This window comes from Hyperolius riggenbachi, chromosome 1 (assembly GCF_040937935.1).
Source record: "Hyperolius riggenbachi isolate aHypRig1 chromosome 1, aHypRig1.pri, whole genome shotgun sequence".
NCBI classification, from domain to species: domain Eukaryota; kingdom Metazoa; phylum Chordata; class Amphibia; order Anura; family Hyperoliidae; genus Hyperolius; species Hyperolius riggenbachi.
The window spans coordinates 122,292,779-122,309,534 of record NC_090646.1 but is presented as its reverse complement, the minus strand read 5'-3'; the positions used below and the strand labels follow the sequence as shown (position 1 = coordinate 122,309,534).

Genomic DNA, 16,756 nt, shown 5'->3' with positions numbered 1-16,756 from the left:
TAGAAGGTAGAACCACTGGGGATATCAACACATAAATGTAACAATTCTTACCATGAAGGCAGCACAAGACCCCTTGCAAACTCTCTCTTTGCACTCTGCAGTACATGCTCTTATCAGCACACAGCTATTAGCAGCCAAGGTCTGCTAAACTCACAGTTTAACCAATAGAAAATGTGGGACCTTGACTGTTAATATCCTGGTATGAGAAACATCAGGCGGAGCCTGTTTGGGCCACATTTACCTACTCAGCAAAATAAAAATCCAACAATCTAATGCTGGCCATACACTGGTCGATTACAGTGTGATCGATTGACAAAATGATAATTGAAAATGATTCAAAATAAAACTTAATCGACCAAGCAATAATCAATTATTTTGCCATATACTACACAGCATATCTACTAATCTGTGTTCGATCATGCATATACCAATCGATTCATACAACAACCTGCACACGAACTTCTTTTATCCTCTTCTACAATTACCTCCTCACATTCACATGTACAAGACTTCTCACGTGCCTCACCCCTCTTCTGGAATGCCCTCCCACAGCACATCCGCCACTCTCCCACCTTTGAAATCTTTAAACGCTCCCTCAAAACCCACCTTTTCCAACAAGCACATTCTCTAGCTTAGGCCATGCACCCACTAAATAACCTAATAATGCACTGCCTGTACATATACTGTATACTTCCCCCACCTCTTGTTTCCACCCCATTCCTTTAGATTGTAAACTCACAAGGGCAGGGCTCTCACCCTTTTGTGTCATGGAATGTTATTAATTTAATTGCTTGCACTCCGACATTTATACATTTTAGTCATCATGTTAAATTTGCAATTGTAATCAGCAGAGCTGTATTTTGGATCAGTGTTCATATTTGATGTAAATCATTGTCTGTATCATTATGTATCCCTTGTTTGTTTTCTTACATTGTACAGCGCCACGGAATATGTTGGCGCTTTATAAATAAATAATAATAATAAATAACTCTGTTGTGTGGAAAACCTAAACTGCTGAAAGTGCACGCATTGAAAAAAAAAGATTGATTAAAGATTGAGCAAATACATAATTGAAAACACTCGATTCTTGTTCCATCTACAGCAAAGTACCCATAATCCAGAATTCAGGCAACCAGAAGTCTCAACTACCCGGCATGCCTGCAGGGATAACGAAGACTTCTTTTTTTGGAGGCTTTCTGAACCAATGAGAATCCTCCCTGGGAAAGGACAATTGCCATTGGTCTATTGCAAAGCGTGCTGTACAGATTTGTCGCTCTGGTATCCCAGAGTGATGCGTACTGCTGCTATGGGGAGGAGAGGATGGATGATTGCTCGGCACAGGGTGGAGCAGCATCTAATAGACAGGAATTGTGGAATAGTTTTATTAGGAGAATTCTTTAAGAAAAAAAAAAAGCGTTGGCTGCAATTCTTCACTCATATCTAGAAAATACTACTTTTTGGACTACCATCCCCTGTTGTGTGAGACTATACTCGGCTTGTGTTTAACTTTTTTTTTCTTATGAGAAATTTTTATTGTAAATTCTATTCCTTGGGGCTAATACTCTGATTACTGGTGTCTAACCTGCTTTCATAAATATTAAAAACAGCTCAGCACCACCATATGAGACAACAGAAACAAACACAGGCTATCTCAATAACAAGCCTAAGGCCTGGGACCCACTACAAAATGCAAAGTGTTATCGCAATCGCTAGCGATTTGTGGTAGCGCTTTGTAAGCAATTTTAGAAGCGATTTCCCTGCTCCTAGAATATATTAGAATGGAAATGCTCCCAAAATGCGGTATGTCCTGCAATTCAATTTCTCTAATTGCTGCAGTAGGATCTGCTCCATCCACTTACATTGGCAAAACATTTTGGGAAATCACTAGCGATTGAAAGCGATCCAAAACGCTGCCAAATATGCTCTAGTGGGTCCCTGCCCTTAAAGTCCGTACCCACCATGCGATTTTCCAAACTGGCGATTTTTTTAAGCGACAAACGTTTGTTTCCATGATCTCACGATGTGGGTACATGAACTACGTTCAGCGATCAACGCTGATAATGACTGTCATGGCAGATCCCTGACGACTCAGTACCTGTTGTGAAATGTCACGAGCAGGAAGAGAAGTCGCTGAACGCTAGTCGTCAAGGAGACGGCACTGGACCTATCGGGTGGTGAATGCTCAGCTTTAGAACTGATTACACAGCCAGTACTGTGCAAAGAAAAGAAAATAATATATAAGCATCTGACTTGTGTAAGAATATTGCTCAGGTAAATATTCATAAGTATTTAATACCTTGCTCTATGTTATCTTTTATTTATAAAGTGCCAGCATATTACTCAGCGCTGATGTTGTGATGTGACAACTGAGTCACACAGCTTGTGGAATAGGCTCGGTAAACTGGCAGATTACCATCCCTATGTAGTAAAAACAAGTCTTATTGCTAGACTCTGCTCCTACTGCTGCTAAGTACTGTATTTTTTGGACTATTAAGACCAAAAGTGGGGGAAAAAAAGTCACTGCGTCTTTTAGTCCAAATGCAGGGAGTTCCTTACTTGTGAACGCCTGCCAATAGGAACCTCCAACCCGCCGCATTGTCAGGGACTCCCTGTACTGTGCCCATGCAGAGGACATGAGGGACAAAGAGGACACAAAGGTGCAAAGAGGACACAAGGGAGACACAAAGGGTAATAGAGGAGGACAGAGGCAGACACATTAAGAAGTACAAGGGGGCATTAGGTAGAAAGGTGGCATAATCCACAGCGCAAGGTTTAGTGTGTGTGTGTCTCAATAGATATAAGAAGCGTGTGTGTGTGTGTGCGTGCCAATAGATATAAGAAGCATTAGGCCTCTTTCACAGTTAAAACAACATTTAACGCAGATTAACTCACTGCAATTGAAAATCAATGCCCCATTCACAGTGCACACGTTGCGTTCGTGACTAACGCGGCACATTAAGTGAAAGCACTGCATGCTGTGCGTTATACACATTATTAGCATACACATTATTAGCTGCGTTGGACTGTTTGCACATGCTCAGTAAAGACTAGGAAACATACTTTTCATTGCCTGTATGCTCTACTGTATGCGACTGTAACAGGGCATTAAGTTGCGTTGCGACTTTTTTGGGTCATTGCATTGTAATTTACGTTGCGACTTTAGCGTCGCATCAAACCGCAATGTCCTACTGTGAGGCCTTACTGTCGCTGAAACCATGATACACAAGGTAAAAATGTGTATCCTAAATAATTTACGTTCTACTATATATTTCAGTTGCTTTATAAGCTAATGTACACAATTGTTGTCGCTCAAAATGAACTTTAGGGTGCATACTTACATGCAATGTTGATTAGCCAAAAACTGGCCAATTTCACCACTTCCATATATTATGAGGGCCAGCAGATTTGGAATACTATGAACAGATTGAATAGAAAACCTCTCATTTTACATGAAGGAGGTAAAATTGCCCAGTGATTGGCCAATCAAAATTGGATGTGTGTATGTACTCTTAGGTTTCATTTTGGTGATCCTTTAGAATCGAGGCCTGTACAGTCAATATTAACAGTGTGGTTACAGTCTGTCAGCAACAACACGATGAGAGTTTTGTCAGTCACCTGTGAAAGTGTGTTAATAGTCTCTACAATGTGTTCAAGGTTTACGGGTTGCAGCCTCTTCCTGTCAGCAGCGCAGTGTTCTCCCCAGGCTCTTTTAGCCGGGTGCTCCACCCGGCTAGATTTGGTGACCACCCGGCTGTCATCGGCTCAGCTCCTCACCTCCTCCTATGCTGTAAGCAGTGTTGCCCTGCATTTTCATCTCGCCCCACCCGGCTACTTTTTCATGCCACCCTGCTACTATTTCATGCCACCCGGCTGGAAACAAATTCTGGGGAGAACACTGTAGCGACCGAGGTTTCTCTCCATAGATATTCAACCTGATGCCAGTCTCTAGGCCAGTCTCTAGGCCAGTCTCTAGGCCAGTCTGTCAGCAGAAACAATCCCACACTAATAAGGCTCATACACACGGGGTACGGCTGGTGGCCGCAACCACGTGGCACGCGCGTGTTGCAGAAACAGGTCCCCCGTGTGTATGACACGCGCGCGCCCCGAACCGTCGCCCGTCGGAGCTGTCGCCAGGCGAATGACATGTTCAATCGCCGGCTACAGCTGTCGCCGCAACTTCGCTGGAACTGTCGCTAGTCCCGCGTGATTATGCGGGCTAGCGACAGGAGACCTACGCGAGTGAATGGAGCATCCGGCCGGGGGATGCGCCATTCACAAACAGCTTCCGCCACGTCTCTGCCTTTCTGGCGAGACGTGTGGACAGCTGTCGCCGGCAGGGAGCTGTAGCTCCCTGTTCACGTGCACACATGCACAATTGTCCCCCGTGTGTATGTAGCTTAACAACAGCATGGCAACGGTCTGTCAGCAGGAACAGTGCAACAATGGTCTTTCTTCATCAACGGCAACAGTGAAGTGACAGTTTTTGTCTCTCATTAGCAGTAGCAAGGCAACATGGTGACAGTCTCTGACTCTGTGCCAGTGACAACAGTGTGGTGACTGTCGCTCCCTCAGTTTTAACATATGTCTCCATCAGTGGTAACAGCGTGGAGACATTCTTGCTGTCACCAGAAAAAAATGTGAAGATGGTCTTTGTATGCAGTAACAGCAACACTTTTACTTCTGACAGTGAGACTGTCACCGTGCTGTCTTTGCTGACAAACAGAGAGTTTGTCAGCAGAAACAGCATGGTGACAGTCTCACTGTCAGAAGTAAAAGTGTTGCCACTGTCTTTCTGTCAGTAGTGAAAGTGAAGGAAGTCTCTGAAAAAAGTAAAACTGTGGTCAGTGTCTGTATACACACCTTAGATTAGAACTATGTTGCCCAAAACGAGCCTTTGTGATCACTTTGGGTGGAAATCTAGAGTGTGTACAAGTGTCCCTGGATAATGGTGGCCTCCCCTTTAACAACTGGGCAAAGCAGAAAATCCTTTATGCCACTGAAGCTTCCAACTTGTCCTCTCCACTCCAAAGAATAGAACTGCTTGGCTCTCTACTGAGTAGCCCATTCTGTTCTATGGTAGAGGATGAGAAGCAGGTGATATCCCACTGCAACTTGTAGAAGTTTAAGGCTTCCCCAATCCTCCACAACTCTCTGCTGTCGGGCCGGGAAACTTCAACTTTGCAGCCGCACTCCCGTCCATGTAGAAGCACGGCCGCACTGTGCAGACGTCAGTAGGGTTTGCAACAGTGCAGTAGCACATAGGTGCTTGGAGGAAAAAGTCACACATGGCTCTATGCTACTGCACAGACTCTACTTTGCTCATACACTAAGGGGAGCGCAGCCGTGAGCAAAATTCAACATAAATATTGAATACTGGGTAAAGGGTCCCAGTACAGGAACAGAAGATCAGGGAAGCCTCTGGACAATCCAGAGCATTTCCTGTTCTGAGGTAAGCATCTATAATTTTTTTCCTTGCTTCGGGTACCTTTCACTAACACTTTAGTTGGTCAGCTTGTAAGTGATAAGTGTGAAGACAGGTTATTAAAAAAAAAATCTGTACTTATCAATATTTGCTTTAGAAATGGTGGTAACAAATATTGTACACAGTACAGGCCAGTTGGTCATCCAGCCAATATCCTATGTGCAATGTGCATAACTGAACATATGCTGCCAGGGTAACTGGTGGTTACTGCTCAGCTTGCTGAAACAAACATCAGAATCAATTTATTTTCGCCAAGTAAGTTTGCACCTACAAGGAGTTTGCACCAACACAGAAACAGAGCTCCACATCCTTCTGTCAGTGGAGTCACATTTAGAGGATTCAACTAGTCAGACTGATTACAAAAAGGTTAAAGGGCACATGAGGCAATATAAATATAGTATTGTATATATACACCGTCTTGCTAATGAGTAAAGCACTAAAATTCAGTAAACTACTGTACTGCCGATGAGCCAACATTTGTCCTAAATAGGTTAGTGTTAGGCACAGGAGAGGGGGAAACTAGTTGTAGGCATTAGAGAGGGAGTTGGTAAGTTTTAGGCCTCATTCACACTAGTGCGCTTCTGTCCGCTTTTCAGCAACATGTATAAATCAGTAACACTGATGTGCTGAAAAAAAGCAGACAGAAGCATACAAAGTGTGAATGAGGCCTTAGGCATTGAAAAGGTTGGCGTTAGGCAGAGCAGAGGCGGGACCTCGGCGTTAGGCAGAGCAGGAGGAGGGGGTCAGCGTTAGGCAGAGCAGAGGCGGGACGTCGGCGTTAGGCAGAGCAGAGGCGGGACGTCGGCGTTAGGCAGAGCACAAGGGGAGAGGTTAGATTTAGGTGCAGGAGAGATTAGCGTTATGTGAGAACATGGAAATATTAGTGTGAGAGTAAGAAAACAGGATAGTCAGCATAATGTATGCCAGTTCGATGGTGTAGGCCAATATTGGGATCCCATTTTATCACCAATTGTACAGTGTAGCTCTTTTGCAATTCAATTTTGTAAATGGTCTTAAAACCAATAAAGATTTTAAAGATGTACGGTGTTTTCATCTACACACACACCACTATAATAAACACAGCACTTTTGCGTTTAGTGCAGTATTTTGTGCTGCAGCTCCACAGCTGTCATGTGCTGTGTCTGCTGGCTCAGCGGATATTTCTCCACCATGAGAGCCATGTTTGTCCATTCAGGTATGCCATTTTACAACAAGTGCGACTGACCCCTGTGCAGTTTCCCCGTTCAGCACTGCCCCCCACCAATGAGGCCCTGCAAGCATTGTAAACCTACAACAGAGGCCTTCCAACTATAACAGTACATAGAAGGTCGTTCGCAACGGGAAATCATATTGAAATTCGAGAACTACAAATCCCACAATTCTCTGCGACCACCCAGCCACCTGCCTGGCACAACCCAGCTACTCCCTCTTCTAAGGTTTGCCTCGGGCAACGAACACAACTACCCACCGTGCTCTCTTCCGCCAACACTCGCAGTAAATACACCGAAAAGCAGACACCCAAACAGGAACTCCAAGCAGCCAACAGCAGCGCGAATTACGCGTCACGTGACTCCGCCCCTTCAGCTGCAATGTGCTCACACCGTACAACAACAATGCGGCAGCAAAGAGAGCTTTGACGGCGATCGCCACCTGGAGGTCTGGAGTCGTGTTCAAGTTGGGCAATGGGCATAAGATAATAGAACCATAGCTACTGTACAGATGCGAAGTTCGGATCTTTTCAATGATCCGGATGATTCGAATCGGATCATTGAAAAGATCCGAATCTCGGATCATTTTACAACGGAAGCATTCGGGGGGTGAAATGACTAGCAGGACAGAAGGGGAGGGGGGTGGACACACAGAGAAGGGGAGAAGATGGACAGAGGGCAGGGAGTGGACAGAGAAGGGAGGAGGGACGAGCAGAGAGCAGAAATGTTTGTTTGCACACAATACCCACATGCTGCAATCATTATGCTTTACATGTATTTCACCTATAAGTTCATCTGTATACCCCCAACTCCCATTCCCCAAAGCATTCCCAGAAGTAAAGTGCAGCTGCAGGGGAGGACTGGGACATTTTGACCTGGGGGGAAAACATAAACTAGAGGCCCGTTTCACGGCATCCCCAGCCCAAATTCATATCTTTCTTGCGTGCAAAACTATTAATGGTAGCACGAAGACAATACATCAAGCAGGTGTTAGCTAGCACTAGGCTAGCTAGTATAAGTGCCCTCATCTCACCGATTGCCTCCGATCCAGCCGCTTATACATTACGCAGCCTCTATCCAGCGATCGCCGCAGCCTTTCCACACAGCTCCGGTCTTCTTTATGGGGAGGACCGTCATGAAGTCACAGACGTCATGCGCAGTCCTGTTCCTGCCCATAGAAAAGAACAGAACTGTGAGGAAGGCTGCGTGATCGCTGGAATCAGGCTGGGTAATTTATAAAGAGCTGGATCGGGGGGTGTAAATCGGGGGTTTTGGACACTTATACCAGCTAGCCTAGAACTAGCTAACACCTTATGCAGCCATATAACCTAATAGTTTCATATGCGGGGGAGACGGACTCCTGAGGCCAGCAAAACCTCTTGAGCGGTATATATTATATAATAAATATAGATACACACACACACACACACTATATATCCATATATACACACTATATATATTAGACACATTGTCCCTGCATATCAAATGCAGCCATGATATGATACCTCCACAGATCAAATGCAGCTCTGACCCCCACATATCAATGCACCAATGACCCCCACATATAAATGCACCAATGACCCCTACAGATCAAATGCAGCCAGGATACCCACATATCAATGCACCAATGACCCCCACAGATCGAATGCAGCCATGATACCCACATATCAATGCACCAATGACCCCCACATATCAATGCACCAATGACCCCCACATATCAATGCACCAATGACCCCCACATATCAATGCACCAATGACCCCCACATATCAATGCACCAATGATCCCCACAGTTTAAATGCAGCTATGATACCCACATATCAATGCACCAATGACCCCCACATATCAATGCACCAATGACCCCCACATATCAATGCACCAATGACCCCCACATATCAATGCACCAATGACCCCCACATATCAATGCACCAATGACCCCCACAGATCAAATGCAGCCATGATACCCACATATCAATGCACCAATGACCCCCACAAATCAATGCACCAATGACCCCCACATATCAATGCACCAATGACCCCCACATATCAATGCACCAATGACCCCCACATATCAATGCACCAATGACCCCCACATATCAATGCACCAATGACCCCCACAGATCAAATGCAGCCATGATACCCACATATCAATGCACCAATGACCCCCACAAATCAAATGCAGCCATGATACCCACATATCAATGCACCAATGACCCCCACAAATCAAATGCAGCCATGATACCCACATATCAATGCACCAATGACCCCCACAAATCAAATGCAGCCATGATACCCACATTTCAATGACCCTCCACAGATCACATACTCACCCACTTGATTTGTATCTGTCTTCTCTTGTGTCTCATCAGCTTCTTCTCTCCTTCTCCTGGGGCTCCATGCTCTCTTGTCGTCTTCTCTCTCGCTGTGTCACTTGCTCGCTTGTTCTCTTCACTCACACATAGTTGCGGCTAAGATCAGTCCGCCAGCTGCAGATAAGATGAATCCGCCGGCTGTGGATAAGATCAATCCGCCGGCTGCATCAGCACAGTGGAGTGGGACTACTTTTTCCCACGAAAATGGGGAAGCCAGACTATCTTGGCCCGCAGATGTAGCAAAATGCTGCAGAACCCCTGAATTTTCCCATGGAACCCTAGGGTTCCACGGAACCTCAGTTGAGAATGGCTGGCTTAGGAGGTTAAAGAGAAACTCCGACCAAGAATTGAACTTTATCCCAATCAGTAGCTGATATCCCCTTTTACATGAGAAATCTATTGCTTTTCACAAACGGATCATCAGGGGGCGCTGTATGACTGATATTGTGGTGAAACCCCTCCCACAAAGAAATTCTGATTACGTACTCTTGGCAGTTTCCTGTCTGTGAACCTTGCTGAATTGTGGGAAATAGCTGTTTACAGCTCTTTCCAACTGTCAAAAGAGCAAGCAGCAGCTACATCACCTGCCAGCAGTAAAAATGTCACCATGTAACAACTGTCAGAATGTAAATCAGGGAGAGGAAAGATTTTACAATGGGCAAACACTGACTAAATCATTTATACATAATTATTGTAATAATGAAGCAATTTTTTTTATTACATTATTTTCACTGGAGTAGTTCCTCTTTAAATACCATACAAACTACCTGCCTGAGGTCTAACCACATCCTCATCCTCCCCCCCAACACACAGGCTACCTGCTAGGCCTGAACGATTTTAGGAAAAGATTGAATCGCACGATTTATGTCAGAAATTGCGATTTCGATTCGATTCACAATTTTCTTTAAATCAAGATTGAGCTCTAAATTCACAATGTACGGTAACATTTACAAACATGCATCAACAGAAAATGACATACTATCACATAGCTAGTATGAGGTCATTTTCTGTCATGTTTGTAAATGTGACTGCAGTGCATTGTGAATTTATCAAAACACTTTTCTTGCCACATCAGTGCTATGCAGATAATTCCTGCAAATTACAACGATGTCCATGGAGGAGGGGGGTGTCAGTGTATTGGCATTGCATAGACAGAAGCAGCCTGTGGGGTGTTTAGTGAAACACACGTCATAGCCAGCCCCCTGCACTCTCACGATTTCACAGGGCCCCGGCTGACTCACCTAGTCTGACAATGCAGTCACGGCGGGTGGCCTCTGCTGGAGACGCACTGGCCTCCCGTTCTGGAAGTGGCTCTCCCTCTGCTCTGTCACCGTGAGGCCTTCCACGGACTGCGCCAGGCTCTCGTGGCCCTGCCGGCGCCACCGCAACACCCTGAGAGCAGACATGCTCTGCCTGAACCGTTGCGGAACACGTCACTGACGTCAGCCGCGCGACGCAGGAGACAGACGAGAGCTTCCACTCGCTACTTTGCACGGAGCGGTGAGCTGTGCACAGCAGAAGGAGGACTGCGCTGCCCAGGGGAATATCTTAAAAAAATCGCCGCCTTGACGGTCTCAAGATCGTCATTTCCAATATCGCGATTTCGATCGCAAAACGATAAATCGTTCAGGCCTACTACCTGCCGCCTAAACACCTCCACACTAACTTCCTTCCTGATGCTTAAAGTGAACCTTAAGCCAGAAAAAAATTTTCTGTTTTACTCCCCTGGGGCTTCTACCAGCCCCCTGCAGCAGTCCTGTGCCCTCGCAGCCACTCACTAATCCTCTGGTCCCCCGCTGCCAGCTAGTTTCATTTTTGCCGACAGGCCCATCAGGACTGGCCACGCGTAGCTTTTTCCACATTCCCGACTGCAATTAGCGCCATTGCGGGCCGCAACACGTACAAAAATACACGTTGCCGCATATCTATGCGTTCGTAATGCGGCAACACGTATTTTTGTACACGTTGCGGCCCGCAATAGCGCTAATTACAGTCGGCAATGCGGAAAAAGCTACGCGTGGCCAGTCCTGACGGGCCTGTCGGCAAAAAGGAAACTAGCTGGCAGCGGGGGACCAGAGGATTAGTGAGTGACTACGAGGGCACAGGACTGCTGCAGGGGGCTGGTAGAAGCCCCAGGTGAGTAAAACAGAATTTTTTTTCTGGCTTAAGTGTCCTTTTAACAGCCAACCCCCCCCCCCCTCCCCGCAAAACACAAACTACTTACCCGATGCCTAACCCCCTTTCCCCACACAAACTACCTGTCTGACGCCTGCCTCCCCCTCCCCTGCCTGCCGCCGCCAACCGCAAGAAAAAAAAAGTAAGTTCTCAGGCTCCGCTATAGCCGCCTATAGAAATATCAGCATTGAGCCGTAATTTGGGTAGTGGGGGCTGCGCTCAAATTACGGCTCAATGCTGATATTGCTATAGCGGCTATGGCGGCACTCAAGCATGAAGCATCAGGCACTAGCAGGCGCCCAAATCGCCTGATTTGTTACCTCAGGCCAGAGTCGGAACTTGTCATTGACATAAATAAACTGATCAGATCATCAGAGCCAGGGCAGACAATTGAAATCAAAATGCCAAAAAAAACAAAAAAACACCAAAATCTTTAAAAACCTCCTCTGGCAACTTCAGACCTCCACAGGCACAGGCAACTTACTTGGTGACGTCTCAATCCGACAGGCCTATACCACAGGTGTCACAGGTCGGTGACAGGCAGCAGGTCGCCAATGGCAATGCCTCAGGCAGGCTCAGCAGCAGCAGTAGCTCCAGGTCCATGTGGGGGGCGGAGTCATGTCCTCCTGAGTGACAGCACTGAGCAGCAATGAATGGCTCCAGGTCAGGACTCCAGGCGGGGGGCGGAGTCACGTCCAGAGCATCAGCGTGAACCATACACGCTGCGGCTGCAGGCACCAGGGCTCCCATTGGCCAATGGCCACCCACGTGACGTCACACGCACACCACGTGATTTAGAAGAGGTAGCCAGTCGGGCCGGCCCGGCGCAGCCTGCGCACGTGCGTCATCATTCATTTTCAGCCTCTGAGCCGCCGGGCCGACCCGAACACCCAGTAACTTGTGTGTCTGTGTGTCACTGTGACAGGGGGCGGGCAGGCGGGGCCGGCATGGAAGCGAGCGGCCGCGGCCGTCGCATACACAATTTTAAAGGCTGCGCAGTGTGCACACAATTCTGGGTCTCGGCTGCGGACGGTGCAGTTACCTGACCGGCCCTAATCAATTAGGATGAGGCGGCCTGGGGGGAAAAAATCCCCCGTCCCCTCGGGCCAGTCCGCCGCTGTGCAGCTGTTTAGAGCAGTGCATGAGGATCATATTGCACAGCAATTACAGTGCCTGCCCTGTCCAGCCCAGCATGCTGCCTGTAACGTTACTGAGCTGTACCAAAAGTTTCCAATGTGTTCACTGTGCACAACTACGGAACAGCCTATAATGAGCAGCACATTTCAGCCAGTATGTGTGCTCTACACATATCTGGCAGTGGCACCCATGTCCCCTCTCTCTCATCTACCTGTGGCTGTGCAAGGCTGCCTCCCCTTCAACAGAGCGATCCATCTCTTCTCTGCTTCCAGGACCCCGCTACCCGCTGAGAGGGTGTGTGTCGCTCCTGGCCCCGCCCCTTTTGAGATCCGAATCACTCATTTTGATGATTCGGATGATTCCTCACAAAATAGATTCGGATCGTTCATGATCCGGACAACACTACTGTACATACATCTGCAGAGGGAAGCCTCTGGATATTCGGAAGGCTTCCCTACTCCTCCAGAACAACTGATCCAGTGCTGGGACCCCTGTCTGTAAATGAGCACAGCTGCATAGCTCCCAACTGTGCCTCTTTGGGAACCAAATCCCCCTGTCCCTCTCTATTCCTCATTTGTCCCTCTTTCAGGACTGATGTACACAGATCGTAAATATAGGTATTTTTCTACTGAAAAAATGTGTTTAACTGACTCAAAACTTTGTACCTATTATTTAAATTTGATTGATATTTAAATTGGTATACTATTTCTTATTTTTAAATGTTAATACGAAAGGAAACTAATGATGATACCAGAGTGGCTGTGGCGTAGCTAAGAGGCTGTGGGCCCCAGTGCAAGTTTTGCATTGCCCCCCCACAAGCTTTCTATACATAACAATTGATATGCCACACCAAAACCAATCAAGGACAAGGACAGTGTCAGAGGTGCAAGAAGGGGGATGGGAAACTGTGTTAATGATCACTGCTATTCTAATCATCTATAGAAATAAATATTATCAGCATAGGACCAATAAAGAGATAATACTGTAGTTGAGGGTGGGCCCCTCTAGCCAGGGCCGGCCCGCTCATGAGGCGGGGTGAAACTTTTGCCTCAGGCGGCAAATTTCTAGGGGCGGCATCCGCCCATCGGTGGGTGCGGGGAGCCGGCCGCCCAGCTGGAGAGGTAGCGGGCAGGACGGGGGTATTGGGCCTAGCGGCGGGGAGGGGGGTCGGACCCCCCCCCTCCCTCGCCTGGGTCCCCCGTCCTCCGCTCCCTTCCAGCCTTAAATAGATAAGAAGCGCAACTGGTAAGAGGCAGTGGGCGGGGAGGACTCACCTCTTCCTCGACCCAGACTGCGCTCCACTGACGTCACTTCCTGCAACGCCACCCACTGTATTGTAAGTGGACGGCGCTGCAGGGAGGGACGTCAGTGGAGCGCACGCTGGATCGAGCGAGGAAGAGGTGAGTTCTCCCCGCCTACTGCCTCTTACGAGTTGCGCTTCTTATCTATTTAAGGCTGGAGGGGAGCGAAGGACGGGGGACCCAGGCGAGGGAGGGGGGGGTCCGACCCCCCTCCCCACCGCTAGGCCCAATACCCCCGCCCTGCCCGCTACCCCTCCAGCTCGGCGGCGGCGGTCCCCCCCACAGGGGGGCGGCGGCAACAATCATTTTTTCCTCAGGCGGCAAAAAGTCTAGGGCCGGCCCTGCCTCTAGCCCAAGGGCCCAGATGCGATCGCTACCTCTGCACCCCCTATTGCTACTCCCCTGCAGAGTGGTCTGAATTATAAAACTACATCTTTTGCTTATTCATTCTTTGTGGTATGTGTGACTTAAAGACACTCAGAGACGAACATAAGTACAGCTCTGATACTTACCCAGGGCTTCCTCCCGCCCCATAAACACGTCTAAGTCCCACGCAGTCCTCCGGCGGTCTGCCGTTCAGCCGCGGTGAGCTCCGTTACCAGCCTCAGTGATGTCAGTCCGGGTCTACTGCACATGCGCAGGAGGTTACATTATGTAATGCAGTTATTCACCTGGTTCCAGAAATGGCTCACATCCCTAATACTTGATAGGCATCCTGTACCCAACACCTACCACCACTGTCCTTCCTCTCACTCTGGTATGTGTACAATTATATGAATCATATCTGCAAGCCTGCACTTTTGATTTTTTTATACTTTTGTACCAATAAATCAGTGTTTACAGCAGTGCCAGCTTCACACATTTTTTCTCCAAAACTGTACCTGCTTCACTGCTTGAGCACGCTAGTGAAGCTGCTTCTAGAGGAGTGCGCACCATAAAGCCTACAGTTCACAGCTCTATGCACCAGATGTTATGCTGTAGTGCCAACCCAATACTACGTTTTTGTTCCCTAACGCAACACAATGTAAGGCAATGGGGCCTAAAACACTTACCTTATTGCGTTGCGCCGGAAGTGCCCAAACAGCCACCAACCCACCGTAAAGTCAACAGTGCGTTACTGTCGGACTTCCGCGGCCTCGCAGAAGCAGTGTAAGTCAATGGGTGACGCAGGGATTTTAAATATGTTGGCATCGTTGGAGTGGCATTCATGCGTGGAATGACAGAAATACAAGGGGGAAACCCAGTGACGTACTTACTGTGCAGCAGGAAGTACATCATGGGGTGTGCAGGGGGGGTGCCTCTATGCATATGATCCAGTCGGCGCACTCTGCCACAGGGTCAAATGAATTAAGTTTTTTGCATTGCTGTGCGGTGCGATGTGGGCAGAGAGTAAAAGTGGCCTAAAAGGGACACTTGCCATGGTGATTCAGACAGGAATATGGATGTTGGCATGACAGCTGAAACATGAGTCAGGAGCTGGTGTTACTACATCATGATAGCAACCAGATAGAGAGGAGCAGCACACAAATGACATGGGTATATGGAGTGTGTGCAGAACCTTCACCCGTGTACCAACAGGACCAGCGAAGTAGCTAAGGAGCTATGGGCCCCAGTGCAAGTTTTGCATTGGGCCCCCCAAGCACTCGATACATAACAATTGATATTGCGCACCAAAACCTGCCAAGGAAAACCACAGTGTCAGAGGTGAAAGCATCTATAGAAGGAACAGGACTAATAAAGAGCTAATACTGCGGTTGAGGGAGGGCCCTATGGGGCCCCTCTGGCCCAAGGGCCCCGGTATGGTTGAGATCTCTACAACCCCTATTGCTATGCCACTGAACATGACAAGCAAAGACTTCACTCAAGAAGGTCCATCACACATGATCTCTAGGGCAATAGTTCAGGGCCCAATGCTGTACAGATGTGCCGCTGGTCTACAGCCTAATGGAGCGGGACGGAGGGACGATGCGAGGCATACATCAGAGCAGGAGGGGTAAGGTGGAAAAACAATGGACTTGGTTGGCTCTTGGACGAGATGACCCAGCAGACGAGATGACCCCTGGGGAAATTGGAGGCTTCTGCTGGATTCCAGGCAAAGGTGGCTCTAAATGGTCACCATACCCGAAAACCATCTCCCACATGTACAATGCTTTAGTCTTGTGAGGATTCAGTGATTGTGGAAGGGAGGCTTGCACTGCAGAAAGTGGAGGCACCTTTGTGGGACATACCCCTGAACTGCTGGACCTTCTTCTCATCGATAGGATTAGACCACTCTAGTATAGCAGAGAGCTTCTGGGGATTTATAGCTCTCCCTTCTGGGGAGGTGATTAGCACCAAAAGCTGGATGAAGCTTTTTAAGCTTTGCATACAATCTGTGAACTTGGAGGTGGTTCAGGACTTTCCAGGATATGGAAATGTCACATTTAACATGCAGGTGCATTTTTTATGTGCACATTTTTCCAGCAATGGGGAGAAAATTAAAAAGTTGCATACATACACACAGCCAATAACCAGGACCAGATTTACCATAAGGCACTGCAGGCATGTGCCAACACGCACCTGATTACAGAAAGGCAGCTCACTCCTCCCTCCTTCCCTATGCAGAGTCCTGCGCACACAGCATAAATGAGAGTTTACTCACCCAGCTCTCGGCATTCCACTGACAAAATCTCCCTTCATTCGGGGGCACTTCTAGCTAACTTAAAGTGTACCAGAGACCAAAGCATTGAAATAATCAATACTTACCTGGGGCTTCCTCCAGTCCCATAAGCATGTGTGAGTCCCTCGCCATCTTCCCGCGGTCTTCCATTCAGCCGTAGTCATCCCCGGTAATTGGTTCAGTCGCGTCAGTCGAGGTCTTGTGCAGAAGACCTGTGAAAAACTGTGTACCCATTCATTGATCTCCCGGCTAACGATTGGCGGTGGTAACAATTGCAGGAGCGCGCGGGGCACCGAGCGGGAAGGAACGTAGTAGCAACGTCCCTGCAAGGTGATATGGGATTTTGCAGGGACGTAGTTACTTGTCCCGGGGAGAGGAAGTGGTTAAAGCATGTATACATGCTAGATTATGGAAAAGTACGGAT

At 47.8% G+C, this 16,756-nt stretch overlaps 1 protein-coding gene across 6 annotated transcripts in view; it reads right to left on the bottom strand.

The window, feature by feature from the left end:
- Positions 1-16,756, bottom strand: part of N4BP2 (NEDD4 binding protein 2) — a 107,095-nt gene that overhangs the window by 65,824 nt on the left and 24,515 nt on the right. Inside the window, exon 1 of one of the 6 annotated variants that reach the window (XM_068278469.1) lies at positions 6,951-7,042. The exons of 1 other annotated variant lie outside the window; for it this stretch is intronic. The gene's annotated coding sequence lies outside the window, so the exon portion shown is untranslated. Of the gene's footprint in view, positions 1-51; positions 82-2,095; positions 2,195-6,707; positions 6,871-6,950; positions 7,043-16,756 lie in introns of those variants that run through there. 4 more of the 6 variants (XM_068278470.1, XM_068278471.1, XM_068278474.1 and 1 more) reach the window with 4 other exon arrangements.